Genomic DNA, 9,912 nt, shown 5'->3' with positions numbered 1-9,912 from the left:
TGGCACTTCACCAAATTTTGAAATGCAGTTCTCCAGCCAAGTAACACGTACAAAAATGCATGTACCAGAGAAAAAAAAATGTATATGTGTTTGACAATAAATGCACTGGGGGAATTTCCTTTGCCAAGAAAAGGGTGTGTCTATATTAGAACGAATTGCATGCAGACATGTGTATATTAGGAGACATTGGCACTAAAATGGTGATGACTTTTCATAAGGTTTTGCAAACTGATGCGGAAATATGGAGAACTGAACTCGGCACTGGAAAAATGAGAAGCTGAGAGAAACCGAAATTGACCGATTCACTCATTCCTACAGGAACTTAGATGTACTTCCCAATTCCATCTCCTACTCATGAACAGTTTTATGAAATTCATATACACACTGCCAGCAATATCAAACATCATTGAGAGAGATACATTGCTGAAGTCCTCCCAGCTGTGAAAACTTCAACCAGGGCCTTGAAAAGCTTTTGATGTTTTATCATTGGAATAAGATTTTCCCAAACATTTATATCCCACTTTTCTTCCACACTGGGACTAAAATTTGCCTTCCATCCAGGCACTCACCAGACTCGCAGCTCCTTAGCTTCAGTTAGGTTGTTGTATTATATGTCTTCCTTAGCCGTGGTTATTTCAACCATCCCAGCCTAGAAACTACATTGTCATGAAGTGAGAGCAGCTTGAAACAAAACAAACTTTGGAAAATCAAGCAATTGCTTCTTTGACTGTCTGTAGCACACCTCGTGGTTAGCTCATGGTTTGTTAAACAAGCCATAGCTTAAAGAAATCATGACTTGGTGTTATGTGTGAACCAGGCCATTATATGCACTTGGAACATTATCTAGTGTTCTGAAAGCATTTTCTCCTGTTTTTCCTAATGCAGACCTTTACGTTACTATAAATTTGCACTAAATGTAGTCCCAATTTTGTGTTATAAGATACCTGTGTTCCAATGGCTATTCCAATTTTGTGTTATACGATACCTGTGTTCCTATTGTCATGAATGGGCCAGCCCCCAGGGAAGGTTTGCAGCCAGCTCCCAGTGACGGAAGTAGCCAGGAAGAGAGACGGTTAACTGTCAGGCAAGATGAGCACAGCCCAGTGCCAATTCTTCTGCCCTTAGGAATGTCAGTTGATAAGAGAATGGCGGAGGGTGAGCCTTAGCCCTGCCAACGCTCTCGAGAAGTGCAAAATACCGGGAATAGAGAAGGAAGCAGTTCATCAGGCAGGAAAGAGTGAAGAGACAGTCCCTTAGAGAATGAGGAAGAGGTGGGAACTGACCCTCTTAGTCCCAGGTCTTGGTGAATGGGAGGGCTACAGGATAGGAGGCAGTGCAAAATATGTCAGAGGGAAAAGTTCAGTTGCTTCTAGTCTCACCGGAAGCAGACTTCAGAAGGGTCATCATGATAAATGATGGTGACAGCTGTGTTAGAGCCATCCGGAGTAATCTCTTTGTTTTGACAATAAATCATCCTTTAATGAACTACGCTCATTGTGTTATCAAACTGGGAACTGGACTCTTGACACCTATGCTGTTTTGGAAATGTATGAATGTAGGAACCACAAGAAAGGAGTAGGAGGTCATGAGAAGGACCGCACAAATGTCTCTTCTCCAATCTGATCTTTCATGATCCTGTGTACATGGTTCTTCTTCCTAAGTGTTCTTGGCCCCTTCCCCACGGGGCCATCCTATATTATTGGAGCTGCCTGGGATGGACTCTGCTATCAAAATTGGACCATGCTTTTTTGTCAATGGATGTTTGATCTATGCTCGGATGTAAGGCTATTGTTAAAAACACCACAGCTAAATTGGCAGTGAGGGATATCTAGGAGAAGTGAATTACATGCAGCCAATTGGTAGCATCTTACAAAATCAACTGATGAGGCAGCTGCTCAGATGGTGTCTCCATTTGATTCTCTAGTCTGTAAAGAACTGTCACGAGTCTGAAAGAAATGCAAGTTTCAAAAGCACATTTTTACAAGCTGGAAATAACTGCTCCAAATCTTGACAATATTATGCCAACTGCAGTGTGTAACAAGGTTTTGCTTTTAAATTCAAACAAGCCTTGCAAGGTGCAGGTTAAAGGTGTCTTAAAAGAAAAGGAGGGAGGGGGGAGATGGAAGGAGCAACTATAGTGATTAATGTAAAGGTCACTTGACTGTTCAACTAAAATCAATCTCCTCCTCTGTAGCTATTTGGAACTTGGAGAAATGTAGCCCCTGTGGGGATTTAATAAGAGGAAATAGCAGGAATTTAGCCTTAGTAAAGCACGTGGAGAGGCCATGGTCGCTATTGCTCCTATGGCAGAACATTATATTGTGTATTTCTGTCAATGAGTGGGAAGATACCATGGTTCTCTTCCCAGGCCAGTGGAAATATGTATTATGCACTCGAAGACTGCAAGGCTACAAAATGTACCCAGGATAAATGACTTAGCCTGGCATAGGATTGTATCCAATGAAGTCATCCTGGAAGTATAAGGACTTCTGATTACTCAGTAGGACTTCCTCTTCTGCCATCTTCTCATGCATCTCCCCAATGTGACAACTGATTTTGCAAACAAACAAACAGCAAAAATGAATAATACCGCCAGATTTTAGAAGCATCACATTTCAGGTCTACTGGAAAGAAAGCATCTTCATGCACGATTTATATCTCACTGTGTCTTGATGCAGCTTCCGTTTCATGCAGTTGGGCTGCAACAGCTGAGCTTATTGGCATCTATTCTAGCAAGAGTTGCTCCCAGAGCCCATCAGGATTCGGAACAATTTTCCAGCCGCGATTATGGTTTCACAGATAGCGTAGACCTTACCTTATTTGGAACATTTATAAACAGCTGAACATTACAAAATATGGTACATAGGCACAGAACAATAAAAAATGCAATCAGTATGGGCAGATTAAACAGTTGTCAAAGAAGAAATCGGATGCTGCCTGCTGGTCATCTTATCCTTCGATAGCCTGCAAACCCTGCAAAAATAGCATCTGACCAAATGCGTATGTACAAAGTTAGAACATTTAATGGGCAGCGTGTTCCGCAAGGTTGGTGCCATTGCACAGAAGGACCCTTTTCTTCCTTTCCCGTACCTGAACATAATACTTGTGCCATCTGATCGTTACCTTACACATGTTACTTCCAGGCAATTCAAATGCTGGAGTCAAATGCCTACAAAAGCAGTGCAGAACACATTGCTAAGAATATAAGATGAATCAGGTCAAAGGTCCATCTAGTTCAGCATCTTGTTCTTAGAGAAGCCAGCCAGACAGCTGTGGGAAGCCTGCGAGTAGGATCTGAGCATAATAGCACTTTCCCAGCAGCTTGTGTTCAGAGCCATGCTGCCTTGAACAGTGGAAGTAGAACACAGCTAGCATGTCTAGGAGCCATGGACTCAAAATTAAGCCTGTAACTGGAGGGACTGCCCTTTATTTTTTATACCTAGTATGTTTCCTAGTACGTTTCAAAGTGTTGGTGCTGAAGTTTAAAGCCCTAAACGGCCTCGGTCCAGTATACCTGAAGGAGCGTCTCCACCCCCATCGTTCTGACCAGACACTGACGTCCAGCGCTGAGGGCTTTCTGGTGGTTTCCTCACTGCGAGAAGCCAAGTTACAGGGAACCAGGCAGAGGGCCTTCTCGGGGGTGGCACCCACCCTGTGGAACGCCCTTCCACCAGATGTCAAAGAAATAAACAACTATCTGATGTTTAGAAGGCATCTGAAGGCAGCCCTGTTTAGGAAAGTTTTTAATGACTGATGTTTTAATGTATTTTTAATCTTTGTTGGAAGCTACCCATCTGGCCTGATTTCCCCAGCCAGATGGGCAGGGAATGAATGAATGAATGAATGAATCACACCCCCCATTTTTACAAACAAATAATGAAATCAATAAGATTCCTTTGTCATTTTTTTTTCTCCCAGAGGCCAAGCAAGCCTCCAGATGTCCTACCTAACCAGGTAGAACTAAACATTCTTAATGTGGCTGTTTGCATTTTCGGGTCTGAGGAACTCATGCATACCTGCATACTTCACCAACTATTTTGTAGCAGTGTGCATGTGAGGGATTTGTTCTTATTTCATTTTTTAAAAACCACAAGGCAGAGGACAGGGGGCACAGGTTTCCTTCGAGCAGCATGACTCAGCAGCATCTTCTCCATTTTTTCTGTTTTAAAATGCTTTATTTACACTTATGCATCATACAAATAGACAGTGAATAAAACGAACATATAATACCAAACCAGAAAAAATACAAAGCAAAAAACAAACACATAAATACAATCATGATAACAAAAACTACAGACAAGAATATAGGTGCTATATTCTCCTATGAAAAAGAAAAACTCCACTTCAAGAAAAGAAGATAAAAAGAAACAAACCTAGAAGAAAAAGGGAAAAAGGAAAAAGAATAAGAAAAAAGATGACTTCCAGCTAACTGCATGTGGTTAATTCTCATATCACAGGTTATTTGTAATGATTACATTTTGGAGAAACATTTTGATTACCTGTGAGATTTTTATTCTAAGCTAAGCCAAGTATAATTCTGCATTTTCTTCTTTGCTATGTTGGGCTGTGAGAAAAAGGGCTTGCTGATGACCTATTGTTCTCAGTTGGGGGCAGGGGAGAAAAACTTGTGATGAGGAAGGGAGGAAAAGCGACTATTCACATTCTATGTCCTTTTACATGTGTGGAGGGAGGGTCGGTGTTATTGGTTTGCTTTTACTTTCATTATGTATTTTGTGGCCATATTTTGTATTTTAATATTGTGAACCTCCCTGTGACCATCGGATGAAGGCAGGTATACAAATTTAGTAAAAAATTAAATAAATATAAATAAAAAATATTCTGGATGCTTCTGTTGAAATGCATGGGAAATCCGTTGCAGCTAGGATTGCTAGCAATCCTGTACTCTGGGCTGTAGTCAACAAAGTTCTATGCAGAATAAACCCATTGAAGTTCATTGACGCAGCTACAAAAGATGCAGGAGCTCTGCCCACTCTAGTCAGGCAGTAGGAAAAGCCTTTGCAGGAGCAGGAGCCAATGCTAGCAGACACAGTCAAGGATGGTGTAAATAGCATTGAAATTCACTGTGTTATTAATTTGCTGTAAGATCCTGGAAGAGCCCAGTTAGCTTCTGTAGAATAACTTTGGTAACTAGAGCCAATTGCTACTCTCCATCAAGACAACCTCATGCATACAAGCTGTCGGGATCTCCGCTCGGCCAAGCTGATAAAGCCTCGTCTTCCTCCTAGCCGAGTCTTCAGAATCGCCTCCCGACGTGTTTAATGACCTGAGCCTTTGATAAGGCTCCAAGGCACATTCTTCAGCAGAGTTTCCAGCACAGGAAAGAGATGAGAGGTTTGAGCTACATTGTAAAGAGTTTATTTCTAAGCTACGCAGACAGAAAAGACATCCTCTCTCTATGAAAGCAGAGAGCAACTGAACAAAGGAAATAGGAAACCACTAATGTCACATCCCGTCTCCTCTCCCATGAGACTTCCAATAGTATGGAATCCCAGGAATGTAAACAGAGTCATGTGACTCCAAGCAGCTGCTCAGTGGCAAAACAGAAACTAACACAAGTTGCCTGCCAGGCCCAAAGAACCTGATAGGCAAGTATAGCTCTCTGTGTTGAGATGTCAATGGCAGTCGAATGGGTATGTAAACCTTAGGGCCACCACCAGTGTGTTCTAGTGGGAAGAAAGTGATATTTAAAGCCAGAAGGGTTGTGGTTGGCAATAGAGCCTGTATTATCATTAGCAATCAGTCTCACTCCCCGGTTTGTAAAATGGGCAATGGTGCATTCAGGGCAAGATATCCAGGGCCCATCTCATCAGAATGAACAGATCTCTCAAATGCAGAACGACTCCACTACATTAGTCAAAAAACAGTGTTTTGAATGCATTATAAACATGCAACATAAGATGGCACTGGAGAGCAAAAATAATAATTCTATGCAATTTTCCATAGTGTTTTTTCTTTTGTTGTAATGATTTAATTTCTCACTTATTTATAGCATCGTCCCTCCCCCTGCTGTGTGTAGATCCACCCTTACTACACTTTGAAGTTATAGAACAGGATCAATAGAATAATAGAGCTGGAAGGGACCACAAGGGTCATCTAGTTCAATGCAGGAATATTTTGCCCTACGTGGGGCTTGAACCCACAACCCTGAGATTAAGAGCCTCATGCTCTACCAACTGAGCTAAGTAACACATAAAGAGGGGGTTTCTATAGGGCCACTATGTCCTGAGTGTAAAGTTGCCTAACGGTACCTCTGGAAAGTGGACGAATGTGTGATCTGCAGTGAACATTTGTAATGAAGATGAATGCAGTCAGAGTTATAAAATTTGCCTGCTTCTCCTGTAATTGATGGATGATTAGATCTCACCAGTTATTTCTGGATGCATATTCCACTTACATTCCTTACATGCACCGTATTTACACTTCAGGGAGAAATTATCACATGAAGAAAAAACTTAGCAAAGCTTGGCAGTTTCCCCATAGTTTATGATGGGAAAGTATAGTCACAACAGAAATGCCACCTGCCATCTACATGGGTAATTTAAAATTCTCTGCTTTTGTATCAGTTTAGCAGCCCTTACACTATTGCTTCTTTAAAAAGTGGTAATGGATGTCAGATAGAAGGTGAAACCAGCGGGATGAAAAGCAGCAAGGGGGCTATTTGTTTTTCATGCGCAATATAGTTTTCCTTTAGGAAACTCAGACAAACTGTGGACAGCAGTTGCAATACAAAATGCACGTACTCCTGCGTACATCAAACTGCTCTCAGTTCCTGGTCAGTAATGGAGCAATTGACATGATATCGGCAAGTGTGTGTGTGTGTGTGTTTAAGTTCAATTAATTTCTATGGGGAACATGTAAAAAAAAAAACCACCCATGTTTTCTCTCCCACTAAAATCAATAGGATTTAAAAGGTTTTAACATCAACTGGATGATAGCCCATTTTCTCCTTGCAGAATTATGATGATAGCTATAACACACAACAGTGTCATCCTTTACATGCTTACTGTAGGTCCTGCTGTCTTCAATTGTGCTTACTTCCTAGTAGTTAGTGTGTTCTGAGTTGCATCCCAAATTGCGGCAAAAGACAATAAGGTTCCCAATGCCTCCTGCTGTTCTAAAGTACTGTTTTCTTCATTCACCCATATACACTTTGAAAACTTGTTTTTCATTCCGGGCAGTGGTTTCCTGCATGGACCCAAAATATGGTATGCTCTAAACCAGGGTTTCCCAAGCTTGGGTCTCCAGTTGTTTTTGGACTACAACTCCCATCATCCCTAGCTAGCAGGACTGAGTGGTCTGGTCAAACTAAGCATTGCTGTGCCTTTGGTTTAAACATACACATCTAAAGTATGTATAAATAGCACTAATGGACCAAAGTGTTATGACTCCTGAATCCAGTATCAATCCAGACACAGATGACACAGCAAGTTCGGAGCTCTTAGAGTCTCGTAATCTGATGAACCGGGTTCACGTCTCCGCTCCTCCACATGCAGCTGCTGGGTGACCTTGGGCCAGTCACACTTCTCTGAAGTCTCTCAGTCTCACTCACCTCACAGAGTGTTTGTTGTGGGGGAGGAAGGGAGAGGAGAATGTTAGCCGCTTTGAGACTCCTTAGGGTAGTGATAAAGTGGGATATCAAATCCAAACTCTTCTTCTTCTTCTGAAGCTCGGAAGACCATCATGTCTGAGGCGGGAAGGCAGGAACCTCCAGAAGAACCTCCCCAAGTGCCAGGGCCAGAGTCAGGGCCCTCCCAGGCACTTCCTCCTGAGTGTGAGGAACCACATGCCTCCCCAGTAACTCACCACTCCAGCAAAGCAGGGCATGCACTAAGCAAGAGGCTATGGAGTGGAGAAGAAGGGCCTGCCTTCAGGCCAGAGGGCTGGACCTTTAAGAATCTGAAATCTCTGCGAGTGGGTGGGGCTAAGAAGAAGGGGCAGAAGCTCAAAAGGCCTTGGTTTGCTCTCAGCCTCTGTCTGAGCAAATTGCTCACTTGGAGCTATCTGTGATCCTGCAGCTTCTGGCCTGCCTTGCTGTTGTCGCTTTCGGATAAGCAATTAACAAGTAGCGCCACTATACCAAGGGTGGGGAAGCTCATGCCTGGAAGCTGAATGTGGTTCTCTCTCTGGTCCTTGAACCCAGGACAACCCCCTCATTGGCACTGCTTTACTTCCTGATTGTTTTTGCCTGCCTGGAATGTGTTATTGACTTCTGATATGTTGCACTTATTTAAATGTTACATTAAAATGGTGTATAATTGTAACAGAACTGTATTCAGGTTACTGCAAATAAAGTTTGGACACATGGCTGAAGCCTTGTGTTTTTCCATCGCAAAGGTGGGATGAGCTAAGTTTTATGACTGAGTCACAGGTTTTTGGATAGAGTTTCAAAGTATTTACTTATGTTAATGAAGTAGCCCCCACCATTCAGAGTCATGAGTTGTTTTTGCAAGCAGACACAGAATCTCCCTGGGTGTGGACCAAAGTGGAGCAAGCTGGAAAGAGGGAGATAAAGTGTGGTTGTTTTTTTTTTTTTTTTAGCTGAAAAAGCTGGTTTGGGGCAAATATGTTCATCTTGAGCCTTACACTAGGACCAGAAAGTATAAGAATAGAAATGTATTACAGAGGCAATCTTTCATTGTTTTTGTAGCATTTGAAACTAGGTTTCTGCAAGTAAAGCTTTAAAACTTGTGTGTGTGTGTGTGTGTGCTGAGGATTTATTTCTACACAAAGAGTCAGATCATTGAGAGAACTTCCACAGGCTAAATTAACAATCTTCACAATAAAACTTCTGGCTTGCCTGAATAGAGGCTAGAGAGGGATGTGTGAGTGTTGATAGAAACTAGCCTACTGTACAAAGGTAAAAAATAAAATAAAATCACATTGCTCCACCCACTATAGCCTCTGTCCCCACCCACTACTGACTAGAGCTGGGCAATATCTGGTTTTTAACATCATGATATATCACCAACTGAACATCGCGATATACAGATATGCTACGATGTCTGAAATAAGGATGGAGCTATGTAGAGGCATTGGCTGGCTTCATGGCTTTTCCCTGTATTGTGATTTTTCCATAGCACACACACACACATCATGATTTGTGATATATTGCCAGCTCAAAAATTATGAAACTGATATCACAATAAGAACTTCAAATCAGTTTTGGAGGATATCTCGCCCAGCCCTACCACTTACATGCAGCTCTTGGAAAGTTCCCAAGAAGGAAATGTGGCCCTCAGGCTGAGAAAAGGCTTTCTATCCCTGCATTAAACAATAAGCAATAATCAAAACAAACTTCTCTCAAAAGAAAGAAATCAAGCAAGCCTCTTTGTACATAGGAAACTATCATGTGGGGAGATAGCTTTGTGACAATAACTTTGCTCTTAGTTTTCCATGTAGATGGAATTCTTTTGAATGGAGGAGCATGAATTCATGTGAGCCCTTGCCTGCAGCCTGACGTTGCAGTCCAGACATAATATGATTTGCAGAGAAGAGGTGGTTATCTGAAATATTATGATATGCATATCTGTATCAGAACCATATATACACCTATGCACATCTTGCTTTGATTTGACTCTCACTGGCTCCTGCCAGCCCTTCTTTGTTCCTTCAGTGTTCGTCATGTTTTTTCAGTACATAACCTATATAGAACAACAGTGGAACAGTGGAACGATGAAGGACAAATGTACCACAATCAGCAAGCTGGAATACTTACAAGTCATTTTACTTACTGGCACGCTTTCAAATATAGGAGGCAGCAATATTCCTCACAATCTGTGAGGCACATTGCAGAAAAGTTGATTCCTCTTTCATAAGGTGCTGACTTCCTGGGGAGAACTTGGTCATGGAGTCTTAGCCAATGACACAACTTGCAGCTATGATGACGGATAT

This window comes from Podarcis raffonei, chromosome 12 (assembly GCF_027172205.1).
Source record: "Podarcis raffonei isolate rPodRaf1 chromosome 12, rPodRaf1.pri, whole genome shotgun sequence".
Taxonomy (NCBI): Eukaryota; Metazoa; Chordata; class Lepidosauria; order Squamata; family Lacertidae; genus Podarcis; species Podarcis raffonei.
Note: the sequence above shows the minus strand (reverse complement) of the source record.